This window comes from Oncorhynchus nerka, linkage group LG2, assembly GCF_034236695.1.
Source record: "Oncorhynchus nerka isolate Pitt River linkage group LG2, Oner_Uvic_2.0, whole genome shotgun sequence".
NCBI lineage: Eukaryota > Metazoa > Chordata > Actinopteri > Salmoniformes > Salmonidae > Oncorhynchus > Oncorhynchus nerka.
In genome coordinates, this window is record NC_088397.1 from 71,221,556 (window position 1) to 71,238,431 (window position 16,876).

The 16,876-nt window shown below is 41.5% G+C and overlaps 1 pseudogene; it reads right to left on the reverse strand.

The window, feature by feature from the left end:
- Window positions 1–13,017: 13,017 nt before the first annotated feature.
- On the reverse strand, window positions 13,018–14,557 carry LOC115131587 (ammonium transporter Rh type B-like; annotated as a pseudogene).
- Window positions 14,558–16,876: the final 2,319 nt, after the last annotated feature.

Here is a 16,876-nt window from a genome sequence, read left to right on the forward strand (position 1 = left end):
AACTCTGCTACAAAAAAAGAAAAAAAGGGAAAGTAACTGAACGACTACCGACCAGTAGCACTCACCTCCTCCCTCCCCAACACACTTGACCCTCTCCAATTCGCCTACCTCCCTGACAGCTTCATGGACGATGCAATCGTCAATGCACTGCACACTGCCCTCACCTACCTGGACAAAAAAAATGCATAAGATGCTGTTCATCGACTACATCTCGGCCTTCAATACCATAGTGCCCTATAAGCTCATTAGAAAGCTCACAGCAATCAGTCTGAACTCCTCCCTATGGAACTGGTCCTTGACTTCCTGACAGGGCGCCCCCAGTGAAGGTGAAGGTAAGCAACATTACCTCCTCAACAGTGATTCTCAACACGGGTGCCCCACAAGGGTGCGTTCTCAGTTCCCTCCTGTATTCCCCTGTATACCCACGAGTGTGTGGCATCACACAGTTCCAACTCTATCATCAAGTTCCATGACGACAACAGTAGTAGGCCTGATTACCAACAACGACGAGACAGCCTACAGGGAGGAGGTAGGCACTCTAACGGTGTGGTGCCAGGTAAGCAACCTCTCCCTCAGCGTTAGCTAAACAAAGGAGCTGATTGTGGTCTTCAGGAGGAACCAGGCTCGGGCACGCCCCCATCCTCATCAACAGGGCCGCCATGGAGACTATCAATAACTTCTATTTCCTCGGCGTACACATCTCAGAGAAGCTTAAATGGTCTAACCACATGGACACGTGGTGAAGAAGGCATGACAGCGACTCTTCATCCTCAGGATGCTGAAGAAGTTTTGCCTGTCCTCGTGAACCCTCACAGTGTTCTACAGGAGAACCATTGAGAGCATAATGTCGGGCTGCATCATAGCCTGGTACGGTAACTCCACCTCTGCGGACCGCAAGACTCTTCAGATGGTGATACGTGCAGCCGAACGCACCATTGGGTACACACTGCCTGCCCTACAGGACACCTACAACACCAGGTGTTGCAGGATGGCTGATTCTAAGGGACGCCAGCCACCCAAGCCATGGCCTGTTCTCCCCGCTTCTATCACTCAGACGCGGAGAGTACAGGAGCATCATGGTAAAAACTGGAAGACTGGCCAATAGTTTCTACCCTCAGACCATCAGGCTGCTGAATAGCCACCACTAGTCAGCTACCTGCTCCCCCCTCTCCCCTGCTACTCCCACTATGGACACCCCGCAAGGGACTTTCACTCTGCCCCCACACCGACGACATTCATCACTTTTGCAGTTATTAATATATACAGTGGGGCAAAAAAGTATTTAATCAGCCACCAATTGTGCAAGTTCTCCTACTTAGGTACACTTCAACTATGACTCCAACTATGACAGACAAAATGAGAAAAAAAAATCAAGAAAATCACATTGTAGGATTTTTAATGAATTTATTTGCAAATTATGGTGCAAAATAAGTATTTGGTCACCTACAAACAAGCTAAGATTTTCCCTGTACCCTGCAATAACACCTGCAACCCTATACATATGACTATTAAACACTCTGAATCTGAATCCTGCAAACAATGCATTTTTTACATGATTTTTATTTGAATAATTTGGTGTATGAAATTGTGTATGAAATTGTTTGCTGAAATATGCAAAAACGGAGAGTAATTGCCCATAGTTCTGCACCTTTGGATAGTTGCTCTTCCAAATTTGATCTTCATGATCTAGTGACTGCAAAAACAATGTATTTACCTACTGGGATATTTAAAAGACAGACTAACTTTGTTTTGTCTGCATAGACTCAAGGTAAATATGGTTGTGTTATTCTTTTTGCCGGCATTCGTGTTCTTTTGATTCATGAATTTGCAATTCTGACTGTATAATATAGTTTTGATGAATGTATTTATGTTTTGAGAAGGCAACTACATCTGAAAAATGTATTTACTGTTTTGTTCCAAAAAAATGCTTGTAGGCAATTGAGAAAAACTGTAATGATTAGACAGAGGGACAAAGGGACAAAAAGGTTTATTGACAGATTAATTGTCTGTCTGATGGGGCTGCAATGAATGATGCAGAGCCATATATACAGTATATAGACAGATATAGATACAGTATCTACATGACTCTGGATCACAGATGTTTGTCTTTATTCACCTTTAGATTTGTTTATCTGGTTTGATCATGATGGCTTTGGACTATTATTACATGCTAACATCCGTTTTGCTAATGACCTCACTGTTTGCTCTCTCCTCATCCTTGATGTGAATCAACCAGTCTTAGTCTTAGACTGAGGGACATGGAGGACAACCCTATCTATGGGAACATCAGCTACACCCAGACAAGTGAGAAGAAGTTCCCAGAAGATGCTTGCTTGCAGAATTTCAGTTGAATTTAATTTTGAATGTCAATGTTACATAGTAACTATACTACAAAACAAATTTGAAAAACTAAATGACCTGTTTCATTACATTATGATTCACAATGCAAGCACCCGAAAGCAAAGCATTGTGAATCATAATGTAATGAAACAGGTCATTTAGTTTTTCAAATTTGTTTTGTAGTATAGTTACTATGTACTTACATGTAATAACACCAAGAAAATACAATTCCATCTTACTGCATGGAATATGCATGTGATGAGTGACACAGGGTTGAATTATTCTATTTTTCACAACTGGTTTCTCTTTGTTGACAGGAGTAGAACTTCCACTCAGTTCCTCATCCATCAGAGATCGTCCGATCAAAAGTGGTTCTCAGGTGCTACTTTTTCTACACCTTCTCCTTGTGAAGCACAGATGTCTCCTGTTATTGTTCATTATTTGTGTTACCTATCTCTTTGTGTCATGTATAGGCCCATACCAAAAGGTCCTACAGTATATTAAACCTAACCTTGTCCCCAGGCTCAATTGCTAGAGAGTGCTGGCTGGTCGACAAGATTATATATAAACGGTCCAGTGCAGTCAAAAATGTGATTTCCCTTTGTGGTTGGAATTATACTGCGAAATTGAGAAAATTCTGATAATACCCTTTTTGTGTAAGAACTGTTTGAAAAGACTACCTGAAATTTCAGCCTGTATTGGAAGGATGCAGTTTTGGCCTGCCTGGTGAAATCACCAAGCGGTAAATTAGTTAGCAGATCAATAGGAAAAAGAGTTCCAAACCTCTCTGCCAATAACAGCTAATTTTCCGTTTTCTCCTTCCCATTCAGACCACTCCCAGACAGTCCTAGCTAAATTCTTTCTTGAGAAATTGCTCTTTGCTAAGAAGCTATTTTTGTTTCTTTTTGACTATTTTAATTTAAACAATCACAGTAAGGTACTTAGCTGTTACTCAGAAATAATTTGATATTCAGATAAAAAGGGCTGTATTGGACCTTTATTAAACATACATTTACCATGTTTCTTCTTTCTGTCAGGCGCCCTCTAAAAGGCAGGACTGTTATGCCAACCTGACTCTGAAGGCCCCAAAGATGGTGTCTGGCCGCAGCTCCCCACAGCCCCAGATTGAGTACTCTGACGTGGTGACACTACAGGGGCCACAGGAAGTGGAGAAGGTGACTGTGACCAACAACAACGCTGACACGGTCTCTGTGCTTTCTGACCTCTATGCCTCAGTGCAAACGGACCGCACCAAAACTCTGGACACAGAGGATGGCAATGATGGCTATGCCAACCATGTCTGAGAGACAAAACGTTGGTGATATGCTTTCCAATCTGTTATTGAATTTTTGTTTTTATTTGGCAAGATTTGGAGACGATGTTGGTTGTCTAGCCGCAGTTTCACTTCTTAACCACTGAGTGTCGCTATTTGTGAGTTATTGAAAAATATATCCCCTTGCTCTTCTTAATATCAAAGTCTGCAGAGCGGTGTGTGTGTGACAACTGTGTGGTTTAACTTCAGTAATCAGGACATGCAGCCAGACTTTATTACAACTTGTTGAGGCCCGTTCTTACTTATCTAATTCCCCTGACCCTTTGTCTGAACTTTTGGCTCAAACAAGAAGCCAGTAGGAGGTAAGAGGCTACATGCAAAGTACAGGAGGATGGTGGCACCTTAATTGGAGAAAACGGGCTCGTGGGAATGACTGGAACGGCATTTGTGGAATGGTATCAAATACATCAAACACATAGTTTCCAGGTATTTGATGCCATTCCATTTGTTCCATTCCGGACATTTTTATGAGCCGTTCTCCCCTCAGCAGCCTTATGTGATGCAAAATATTTGGCGGTTGATTATTTCTTTATTTTTTTTCAATGACACATTTTCAGATGCCTGTTAGGGTAGAGTGTCTACCTTCCGGGGAATGTTATTTACCGTTTTATAATCTCCAGATCCTGCCTAACAGTAAGGTTGAACTGAACATGAAATGTATGAAGAGAAAATTGTGAAAAGCAATCCATTTCTATATTGTTGAGATGTTCACCCATATTGTTTATGTCTAAATTGCTAATACCTCCTTTCGAAATAAACAAAAAAATGATAATTTATTTAAGTTCGATGTATATTTAATTTTCAGTTCATTTGACAGTCAGATTCTACTGTAAGGGTAATTATGCATCATAGACCTTTTGATATGTTAATGTTTAAACCCATAGAATGCTCCATTAGTGATTGTGAGTGACTAGGCCCTTTTAAAACTTAATTTTACCTTTATTTAACTAGGCAAGTCAGTTAAGAACAAATTCTTATTTTTAATGACAGCCTAGGAACAGTGGGTTAACTGCCTTGTTCAAGGACAAAATGACAGATTTTTACCTTGTCAGCACAAGGATTTGATCTTGCAACCTTTCAGTTACTAGTCCAACACTAACTACTAGGCTAGCTGCCACGTTGAGATACAGGCATGAGGCTTTGCAGGAGTATAATCACTATATTAAAACTTGAGCAGTTTGTCTGAAATTCATTCGAAATCTAGCATTCATTACTGTGCTACATATACCACTCTCAAGCTTTTAATTTCTTTGCCTTAAAGGTGAGATCCTTGTTTAAGTGTGTGTGTGTGTGCAATAGTTCAATTTGCTGTTGAGTTCCTTCTAAACAACACAATTTTAAAAAAACTTTGGCAAAGGGTAAAGTCTGCAAAACCTAGTCCACTCTGTTCGTAATAGATTCTAGTTTTGGGGACAGAAAACTGTATTGAGATCAAATGTTTCATCGATGAGAAAATTTTCAGAATGTTGGCCAAATTCCATCTTGTTCCATCTTCTCCCACTGTGCTTCCTCACACTACCATATTTGGTAGTGAGTGAAAACACTAGCCGATGCTTCACAACTATATATCAGGTGAAATATCTGTCTCATTGTTCTATCTGCGTTATTATGTGGATTATGAACATTTTTGTAGGGGTTGATACATTTTTCGTAAGTGAATATCAAGTCTGAAAGTGGAAATTACAAACTTCAAAAGCCTGTTTACACCTCAAATACAGTACAAGTTTTACATTTATCCTGTAACAGGGTGATCAAATTAAGATCCTACATCTGTATTGTTGACCGGCTCAAGGTGTTCTATTGGAATAGGCAACAAGTACCATGAAACCATGTGTTTGATCCGGTTCTATTCCAACCATTACAATAAGCCCATCCTTCGATTTAAAGTGGCACCAGCCACCACTGATACTCATTACTGTTGCTGAGTGGTGGGAGCACGTGTACTTCATATCTTTGTTGGATCTTTTAATTGCCACTGCAAGGTCAAGGCCCAGAGTTGTTCCTGGTCAGGTCACATGGTCAGGACAAAACCCTGGCCCCAGACATTAGGAATACAACTATTTTTATTAGCAGGTCAGTGTTGTTGCTTTTGCACTTGATAAAGCAGTCTTGTGTGTTATGCCCTTTGCCACTCGTCTCCTCTCACAGAAGCTCTGGGAACAGAGCCATGAAGGATACTGGGTTTCCAGATACACTGGTTCAGAGTGATCAAAACATTGTATTTAGTCCACATTATTGATTTCACCCAGAGTTTAGTAAGGCTTATAAAACAGCACCATCCACGTTACACATGATCTCTGGTGTAGAGTATAGAGCAGCATCACTTTCTGTCCACTTTCATTCTGTGGACGGTGCTACACATAATCTGCAAAAATAGTTTTACTAAGGTAGTAATTCTTTATTATGGGATTATCGTTAATTTACCATTTTGACCATAAAGTATTTTCTCATTATCAATTATCGCTTGTGGATTATTACTCCTCTGTCATCTTGATTGAGATAAGATGCTGGACAACACAAAGTCTACAAGATAACAGAACATTATAGTACATTTATATCTATGAATAGTTGTCCATACAAATAATACACAATATCTAATATATATTGGGTGAATATTTTGTGAACATATAGTATACTTTGTTATTAACCCTCTAGACTAGAGTCTAAGCCCCGTCGAAGCCAGGGGAGGGGTCGTAAGACCCCTTAAGGTATCAACAAAAATATATTTAAAAAATGATTGGAGGAAACATTGAATTTGGCATTATTTCTATTAGCCAATAGAAACACATTGAATAACAGATTCACTACATGGAACAACAGATAGTCCCCCCAACATATCTAAAGGAAGTTTCTTATGAAGTGTATGTCCTATAGCTATGAAATATGAAAGATCAGGAAACTTAAAAAAAAAAAAAAGATTAAATGTTTTTATCCCCTTATTTTAGGCCTTAACTATCTCCATATATACTTCCATTCATTTCTGAAACTACTACCAGGACCTTCAGACAAGTCTAGTGAGGCTTGTGGGCGTCCTAGAGCAAAGCGGAGAGTATCAGTAGAAATGCGGCAGGTAGCCTAGTGGTTAGGGTGTTGGACTAGTAACTGGAAAGTTGCTAGATCGAATCCCCGAGCTGACACGATAAAGATCTGTTGTTCTGCCCCTGAACAAGGCAGTTAACCCACTGTTCCTAGGCTATACTTTTAAATAATAATTTGTTCTTAACTGACTTGCCTAGATAAATAAAGGTTTTTTAAAAAACTAAATAAAATGAGTGTGTAGCCCAAACCATTTGTATGATACAGACAGAACATGTCAGAAGAGGCTGTATTGACCTCAGATGAGGCTTGTGGGTGTCATAGAGCAAAACCGTTCAGACGCTACATATGATTTTGTGACAAGACCGATTTTCGGGATGTCTCATGGTCTAACAAACATCTTTCTAGCTCTGCCACCTTTCACAGCAGATGCGGAGGGGCGATATCAGCAGATGCGGATGGGCGATATCAGCAGATGCGGAGGGGCGATATGAGTAGATGCGGAGGGGCGATATCAGCAGATGCGGTGGATTGAGATGTAGCGCATGCAAAAAAACACAGTTTAAACAGACATATTTTGATGGGGATTTTTTTTATGTTAATTTGATTTCTATAGGAGCGCGACCATTGTAGGCTAAGGGTTAATTTAAATTAAATCAGTTCAGGAGTTTAATTGTATTTCCAAATCAACAATTTAATATTATTTGGGAATTTGGATTTAAGAATTCAATTCACCTACTGAATTCAGATGGACTTGACACATTCCTTAAGCAGATACAAAATAAACACCTGTGGTTATTGTAGCTAAATCCACTTTAGAATTTATCATAAAAACAGCACAATTCGAAGATGCATTCATTATAACAATATAGGACAAACATTTCAATGCAGACACGTTCTAATGCAGTCCAGATACGGTGCGTGGACGAATCGGGTTAAGTTGCATTTTGAGTGGAACACCCCTTCAACAAAGTTGCCTAACGGGAAATATGCAAATGTAGCTAGAATGCGCCAATAGGATCTTGCTAGATCGTGCTCGAACTCTGCCCACCTACTTTCTTGTTCTGCCCTCTATGACTAATTTGTTCCCATTTGAAATGACGGGCTGTGGTCTATCTTGGTTAAATTATAAAAATCTTTGATAATAATTCACACTTCCTGTTGCTGTAGGATTATTTTGCTGCTATAGCAAACTGGCTCAAATTAAGATCCTACATATGTGGGTATCACAATGAAAAGAGACACTGTACCCAAAGAGATAAATATCTCTCATAAATAGCTGTTAATCATCAATGTTATTATCAGGGTAAACATTCCTTGGTCCTTCAACCAATACTCCTGGCACTTTTGCATTTTTAACATTAGCCGCTGGTGCTGATATACAGTGGTATGATTATTGAGGTGCCGATAAGATATTAAACTGTAGATAAAAACCGTAAACAGGAGATTAAGACTGTAAAATAAGTTGAGTATTACAGTCAGGCCTATACGTATTTGGACAGTGACACACTTTGCATCATTTTGGCTCTGTACGCCACCACAATGGATTTGAAATTAAACAATCAAGATGTGCTTTAAGTGTAGCTTTTCATCTTCAATTTAAGGGTTTTGTCAAAATTATTGTATGAACCGTGTAGGAATTACAACTATTTTTATGCATAGTCCCCCAATTTTTGGGGCTCAAAAGTAATTGGACAAACTAACATAATCATAAATTAAATTGTAATACTTGGTTGCATATCCTTTGCAGTCAATGGCTGCCTGAAGTCTGGAACCCATAGACATCACCAGATGCTGGGTTTCTTCCCTGGTGATGCTCTGGCTGGCCTTTACTGCAGCTGGCTTCAGTTCCTGCTTGTTCTTGGGTCGTTTTGCCTTCAGTTTTGTCTTCAGCAAGTGAAACGCATGCTCAAATGGATTCAGGTCATGTGATTAACTTGGCCATTGCAGAACATTCCACTTCTTTGCCTTGAAAATTATTGGATTGCTTTCGCAGTATGCTTCGGGTCATTGTCCATCTGCACCGTGAAGCACCATCCAATGAGTTTTGAAGCATTTGGCTGAATATGAGCAGATAATATAGCCCTAAACACTTCAGATTTCGTCCTGCTGCTTTTCTCAGCAGTCACATCAACAATAAATACAAGGGAACAAGTTCCATTGGCAGCCATACATACAGTACCCATAACACTACCTCCACCATGCTTCACAGATGAGGTGGTATGCTTCAGATCACGAGCAGTTCCTCCCCTTCTCCATACTCTTCTCTTCCTATCATTCTGGTACAAGTTGATCTTTGTCTCATCTGTTCATAGGATGTTGTTCCAAAACTGTACAGGCTTTTTAAAATATGTTTTTTGGCTAACTCTAATCTGGTCTTCCTGTTTTTGAGGCTTACCAATGGTTTACATCTTGTGGTAAACCCTGTTTTTTTCTCTGGTGAAGTCTTCTCTTGATTGTTGACTTTGACACAGATACGCCTACCTCCTGGAGGGTGTTCTTGATATGGCCAACTGTTGTGAAGGGGTCTTTCTTCACCAGGGAAATAATTGTCATCCACCATAGTTGTTTTCCGTGATTTTCCAAGCCTTTTGGTGTTCCTGAGCTCACCAGCGAGTTCGTTCTTTTTAAGAATGTACCAAATAGTTGATTTGGCCACACCTAATGTTGTTGCTATCTCTCTGATGAGTTTGTTTAGATTGATCAGCTTAATCATGGCTTGCTTCACTGGCAGTGACAGCTCTTTGGACTTCATATTGAGGGTTAACAGCAACAGATTCAAAATGCAAATGCCACACTTGAAATCAACTCTAGACCTTTTATCTGCTGTGATAGAAATGTTATACATGTGCTTTTCTTAGAACTAATTTCTGTGTTCTATACATATGCTGTTCTATAAACCAATTTTTGTGTTCATGCAAGTGGCTGACAGAACGAATCATCACTATCAGTAGCTGCAATTTGGCAGTACGCCCAGACCTTGTTTTGAGAACGAAAGATATCTCAGTTTCAAGGTCTCAGCTTAGAGAGAAGAAGCCTTGTGAGGTATTGGTCTATCACATGTTATGAACCAGTATTGGTCAGCCACATGAATGAAACAAAACGGTAATGATGAATTAATTATGCTAAATCATGCAAATATAACTTGTCTGTGTATAACCATAACTGCTGGGACTGCCCAAGCAGAGCTCCTGATTGACATGTGTATTATGGTGCATTGAGTTGGTTGGAATCTCTCCAGCGCGCTGACAATAAACAATGATTCATATTAAGATTGACTTCGAGTGTCCCTGTGTAAGAATTTTCACAACACTGCTTACTTGTAAATGAACTAATGAGGGAATAACACACACCAGGCCATGGAACAGTAGAGCAGCCAATTGTTCAATTACATTTGGTCCCTTAAAAAGAGGGGGACCACATGTAAAAAGTGCTGTAATTCCTTCACCGTTCACCCAATTTGGATGTAAATACTCTCAAATTAAAGCACTTTCAACTCATATTCATTATTTAATTTAAACTGCAATATGCTGTGGTAGACAGCTAAAATAATAATAACTTGGTCAATGTCCAAATATTTATGGATCTGACCATATATGTTTCTTTTGAGCTTCACTTTTAATAATTCAGCATGACCTGAACTTGATAGATAGGTCTTCTGTAACTAAGCCACTCAGGAACATTTAATGTCATCTATGTTAGCAATTCCAGTGAATATTTGGCCTTGTGTTTTAGTTTATTGTTCTGCTGAAAAGTGAATTTGTCTCCCAGTGTCTGTTGGAATGCAGACTGAACAAGGTTTTCCTCTAGGATTTTGCCTGTGCTTAGCTCTATTCCATTTATTTTTATCCCAATAAACCGCCTAGTGCCTTATTACAAACAGGATGCATATTTTGTATAATCTTCCTTCTTTTCACTCATTTAGGTTAGTATTGTGGAGTAACTACAATGTTGTTGATCCATCCTCAGTTGTGTCTTATCACAGCCATTAAACCCTGTAACCAGAGGTGTAAATTAACTAAGTAAAAATACTTCAAAGTACTACTTAAGTCATTTGGGGGGGGGTATCTGTTCTTTAATTTGCTATTTACTTTTCGTCCACTACATTCCTAAAGAAAATAATGTATATTTTACTCCATACATTTTCCCTGACACCCAAAGTACTTGTTACATTTCGATTGCTTAGCAGGACAAGAAAGGTGTCTAATTCACCCACTTATTGTCAGGACTTCTACCGGAAGGTAACTCCTCTCCCTGTTCGGGCAGCGCTCGGGGGTCTACTACCCACCACCGATCCCTTTTTCCCTTTCTGTTTGTTTTGTCTTTGGTTCCTTTTTCACACCTGGTTTCATTTGCGTTAATTTCTGGGTATAAGGGTAACCTGTTGCCTGCCTAAGTTTTTGCGTGATTAGTCTTGATGTGCTCGGTTGTATTTACCGTTGTTTGTTTTCACGGTTACGCAAGTGTATATAGTGTCGGAACTGTGTTTGTTCCTCCGTGTGTTTGCACGGGTTCTCTGTTACAAGGGCGTAGGTCTTTTCGACTGTGCCATTCCTGTGTTGGTGGACTGTCTTACTTAAACACTCTTCTCAGACATCCCTGCTCTCCTACGCCTGACTCCTACACCTATCACCTAGATGCACCTTATCACATTTATGAAGAGAACATCCCTGGTCATCTACTACCTCTGAACTGGTGGACTCACTAAACACATATTATTAGTTTGTAAATTGTGTCTGAGTGTTGGAGGGTGCCCCTGGTTATCTGTAAATAAATAAAAACAAGAACATGGTGCAGTCTGGTTTGCTTAATATGAAGAATTTAAAATTATTTATACTTTTACACTTATGTATATTTTACTTATGTGCATTTACTTTTGACACTTAATGATATGTCAAAACCATATACTTTCAGACTTAGTAGTATTGTACTGGGTAACTTTTACTTGAGTCATTATCTATTAAGGGATCTTTACTTTTACTCAAGTAGGACAATTGGGTACTTTTTCCACCACTGTCTGTAACTGTAAAGTCTGCATTGGCCTCATAGTGAAATCCCTGAGTGGTTTCCTTCCTCTCCGGCAACTGAGTTAGTAAGGACACCTGTATATTTGCAGTGACTGACTGTATTAATACACTTTATATGGTGTATGTATTAACTTCACTATGCTCAAAGGGATATTCAATGTCTGCTTTTTTATTTTACCCATCTACAAATAAGCACTGGAAAACCTCCCTGGTTTTTGTGGTTGAATCTGCGTTTGAAATTCACTGCTTAACTGAGGGACCTTACTGTATGTGTGGGGTACAGAGTTGAGAGAGTCAAAAATCATGTTAAACACTTATTGCACACAGTGAGTCCATGCAACTTATTATGTGACTTGTTAAGTAAACTTATTTAGGCTTTCCATAACAAAGGGGTTAAACTTATTGTCTTAACATTTCATCTTTAAACGTTTTATTAATTTGACAAAAAGTAATGCCACTGACATTATGGGGTATTGTGTGTAGGCCAATGACAAAAACAATCTTAATTTAATCAATGTTAAACGCAGGCTGTGAATTTTTTTGGGGAAAAGTCAAGGGGTGTGAATACTTTCTGAAGGCACTGTATCAATAAATCTTGTGACCTTGTCTAATATGTACTCCCAATGATATCCCCTCTGTGTTGTGTGCAATCAAACTTGCAAACAAGGTTTGCCATAACAAAGGAGTGGAATATTCACTCAAGCCATTTCATTTTTTCATTTTTAATCAATTTGTTGAAATCTCTAAAAACATAATTCCACATTGACATGATGGAGTATTGTGTGTAGGCCAATAATGGTATGGGCTGTTTTTCATGGTTCATGCCGCATAGTTCCAGTGAAGGGAAATCTTAACGCGACAGCACACAATGGCATTCTAGATGATTCTGTGCTTTGTGGCAACAGTTTGGGGAAGGCCCTTTCCTGTTTCAGCATGGCAATGCCCCGGTTCACAAAACAAGGTCCATACAAAAAAGGTTTGTTGAGATCGGTGTGGAAGAACTTGCCTGGCCTGCACAGAGCCCTGATCTCAACCTCATCTAACACCTTTGGGATGAATTGAAATGCAGACTGCGAACCAGGCCTAATTGCCCAACATTAGTGCCAGACCTCTCTTAATGTGCTTGTGGCTGAACGGAAGCATGTCCCCGCAGCAATGTTCCAAAATCTAGTAAAAAGACATCCTGGAAGAGTGGAGGCTGTTATAGCAGCAAAGGGGGAACCAACTCCATATTAATGCCCATGATTTAAGGAATGAGATGTTCGATGAGCAGGTGCTCACCTACTTTTGGTCATGTAGTGTAGCTGCCACCTGGTAGAGGGCCTGCTCATTGGCGGTGCGGCCCAGGCCGGACTGGGGATCAGCCCTGGGGATCAGCTGCTGCAGCTCCAGCAGCTTTGGGTCTCCTCCCATGGGTGCGCGGAGATCTGGTATATACTGGGGCCATAGGTTTCTTTGTTGGACATGAGGATGGCATAAATGCCGGTCATGCAGGATATGAGACCGGTGAGGCCTTGAAATTATGGATGCCAGACTGGTCTTGGATCCTGAAGCTGTAACGTGTATGCTAAGAATTGGGAAGCAAGTATAGGGAGTGAGTTTAAAAAACCCCGGAACGGAACAAAACAAGAAACACGAGTAGCGTACAGACGTGAAACACAGAAACAGCGACAATAACGCCTGGGGACAGAACCAAAGTAGTGACGGATATAGAGGAGGTAATCAAGAAGGAGATGGAGTCCAGGTGAGTCTCATGAGGCGCAGGTGCGCGTAATGATGATGGCAGGTGTGCGTAATAATGAATAAACTGGCAAAGTCGAGCGCCGTAGAGGGGGAGCGGGAGTAGACGTGACAGAAACGGTAGGTCAGGAAAGGGGTGAGATACCTGTATCCCGTGAAGCAGGCTGTGCAGACCATGACCCCCAGGGCGTAGGCTGCTGCAGGGGAGATCATCATGTCCACGGAGGCCCCAACAGTCACACCACCCACCAGAGTCACATTCTGAATGTCGGCCATGGTGATCTAGCCTCTCTTGTTGAATAGGGCAGATAAGGCCGAAGGCTGTCATCGACAAGGAGCTGAGGCTTATGAAGGTCTGCAGGACAAGCCTGTACTGGTCAAAGTTGAAAGAGGGTCAGAACACCCAGAGAACCAGGGTGCCCATCACTGACAGGATGTCTGACTGGTAACTAGTCATCCCTTTGACATGGCCATCGTTCAGGCTTGGCTGGTACAGCACAAACGTGACCCCCAACCCAAAGTAACAGACAAACAGATGAGGATGGAGCCACCTGCGTCATTGTTCTTTGGGTATTTCAGCACAGCCCACTCTTGTCACAGCAAAGATATGGACCTCTAGTAGGTCCTCTAGCGGGCTGTTCTTTCCCAGCACCGCCCCAAAGGAGATAAGCACCACGCCGCATGTAAACTCAGCATTGACCAGGTTGACGACCCCAAGGTGGTTCTTTCCATCGGAGTATACCTGGAAGTAGCCCTGGACCAAGTAGCCCTTCCCACTAGATGGCGAAGTTGGCTGTCAGGAAGTTGAAGACCATCCCGCTAAAGCCGCAAAGCCACATGAAGAACAGCAGGCAGCTGGAGGAAGGCCAGCAGGCAGCCAAAGATCATCATCTGCATGTCAGGGAAGAAGGGACAGTCTCGATACAGGGAGTTGTCCATAGGGTTGGTCTCATTGTTCATGAAACTTGCCGTTGGCATTGTCGTCATAGGTGACAAAGCTGGCACAGAGACCAAGGAAAACCACTTCCATCACCAGTTCCAGCACTGGCAAGCGCACCCTCAGGCTAGTGGACTTATTCATGGTGCAATGGACAGCTCACAGAGACCAATTACTCTAGCAGCAGCACTCTCTCCTTCCCTTTCTACCTCTCCTGCCAGATAAGTGTCTACTGGCATTGTGCAGAGAGCAGACGCACGCACACCACACAGCTACACAAGGACTCCACATCTCTCCCACTCAGGACAGAGTTGTACTTTGGTCCCTCAAATTAACCCGCATGTTCTACAGTTTCACAACACAATGTGTACTGATGGAATTGTTATAGATTCAGATAAAATAAATTGGTAGGGTTGTAGCCATGCAGGGTCTATTTTGATTAAGAAAGTAAATGTTTTTTGGTGGGTTTTTTGTGTTTAAATTTTTTCTCCCCAATTTTGTGGTATCCAATTGTTAGTAGCTACTATCTTGTCTCATCGCTACAATTCCCGTACGGGCTCGGATGAGACGAAGGTTGAAAGTCATGCATCCTCCGATACACAACCCAACCAAGCCGCACTGCATCCAACCCGGAAGCCAGCCGCACCAATGTGTCGGAGGAAACACTGTGCACCTGGCAACCTTGGTTAGCATGCACTGTGCCCGACCCGCCACAGGAGTCGCTGGTGCGCAATGAGACAAGGACATCCCTACTGGCCAAACCCTCCCTAACCCCGGCCGGTTACGACAGAGCCTGGGCGCTAACTCAGAGTCTCTGGTGGCACAGCTGGCTTGGTGTTTTATTTTTTACTTCCCAACTATTTGTCACTGTAAGCCTCAAATTAGAATTTCTATTGTGAGAGGGATTCATTTTTTATTTTCTATTTTTTTATTTAACCTTTATTTTACTAGGCAAGTCAGTTAAGAACAAATTCTTATTTACAATGACGGCCTACCAAACCCGGACGACGCTGGGCCAATTGTGTGCCCCCCTATGGGACTCCCAATCACAGCCGGTTGTGATACAGTCTAAATTCTGTAAAAAGCACTGAGCTAATGCCTTCAAGGTATTATAGTATTCAACACTTTTACTAAACAAAAAAATGCCCAAACAATTTACTTGGATTTTAAGTATTCATTGCAATTACTAGTAATTCTACTTCATTAGAATACAGCACAATATATTCCACAACATATTTCTGCAGTCCCACCCACCAATGAATTTCTGACTACACCTCTGCATTGGAGTAAATACCTTTGCTTTAGCCTCTATCAGTGAACCGGTGTTGGGTTGGTAAGTGATTTTGTATACGTTGACGCACTGCAGGCAAGCTCTGTTTCAAATTGTGTTTCATTGTGGGAATATGTTGACATCTAGTGGGAATACATCGACATTACAGGAACTCTCTACAACAGTGGTCCTCCAACATCGACCCCACCTGATAGTAATTATTTTTTGTATTCTCACAATTTGTAAGCTATGATTTATGTTCAGGGATGACATGCACTATTTTGCTGTGCCATTTTCCCACTCAGTTTATGAGTAGGCCTACTCATTCTCATCTATGACATCTCTGAGTGGGGTTTTAGAAAACCCCAAAACTGTTTTCTTGAATTGTGCATGTCATACAATAAGATTTGTAGATTTGGCATATTTTTGCATGTGTAATGCTTTCTATAGGATATTTAAAATGTAGCCTAGGATAAGGTTTTCGAAAGCCAAGTCAACAAACAGGTCACTGACCATCTCGAATCCCACCGTACCTTCTCCGCTGTGCAATCTGGTTTCGAGCCGGTCACGGGTGCACCTCAGCCACACTCAAGGTACTAAACGATATCATAACCGCCATCGATAAAAGACAGTACTGTGCAGCCGTCTTCATCGACCTTGCCAAGGCTTTCGACTCTGTCAATCACCATATTCTTATCGGCAGACTCAATAGCCTCGGTTTTTCGGATGACTGCCTTGCCTGGTTCACCAATTACTTTGCAGACAGAGTTCAGTGTGTCAAATCGGAGGGCATGCTGTCCGGTCCTCTGGCAGTCTCTATGGGGGTGCCACAGGGTTCAATTCTCGGGCCGACTCTTTTCTCTGTATATATCAATGATGTTGCTCTTGCTGCGGGCGATTCCCTGATCCACCTCTACGCAGACGACACCATTCTATATACTTTCGGCCCGTCATTGGACACTGTGCTATCTAACCTCCAAACGAGCTTCAATGCCATACAGCACTCCTTCAGTGGCCTCCAACTGCTCTTAAACGCGAGTAAAACCAAATGCATGCTTTTCAACCGATCGCTGCCTGCACCCGCATGCCCGACTAGCATCACCACCCTGGATGGTTCCGACCTTGAATATGTGGACATCTATAAGTACCTAGGTGTCTGGCTAGACTGCAAACTCTCCTTCCAGACTCACATC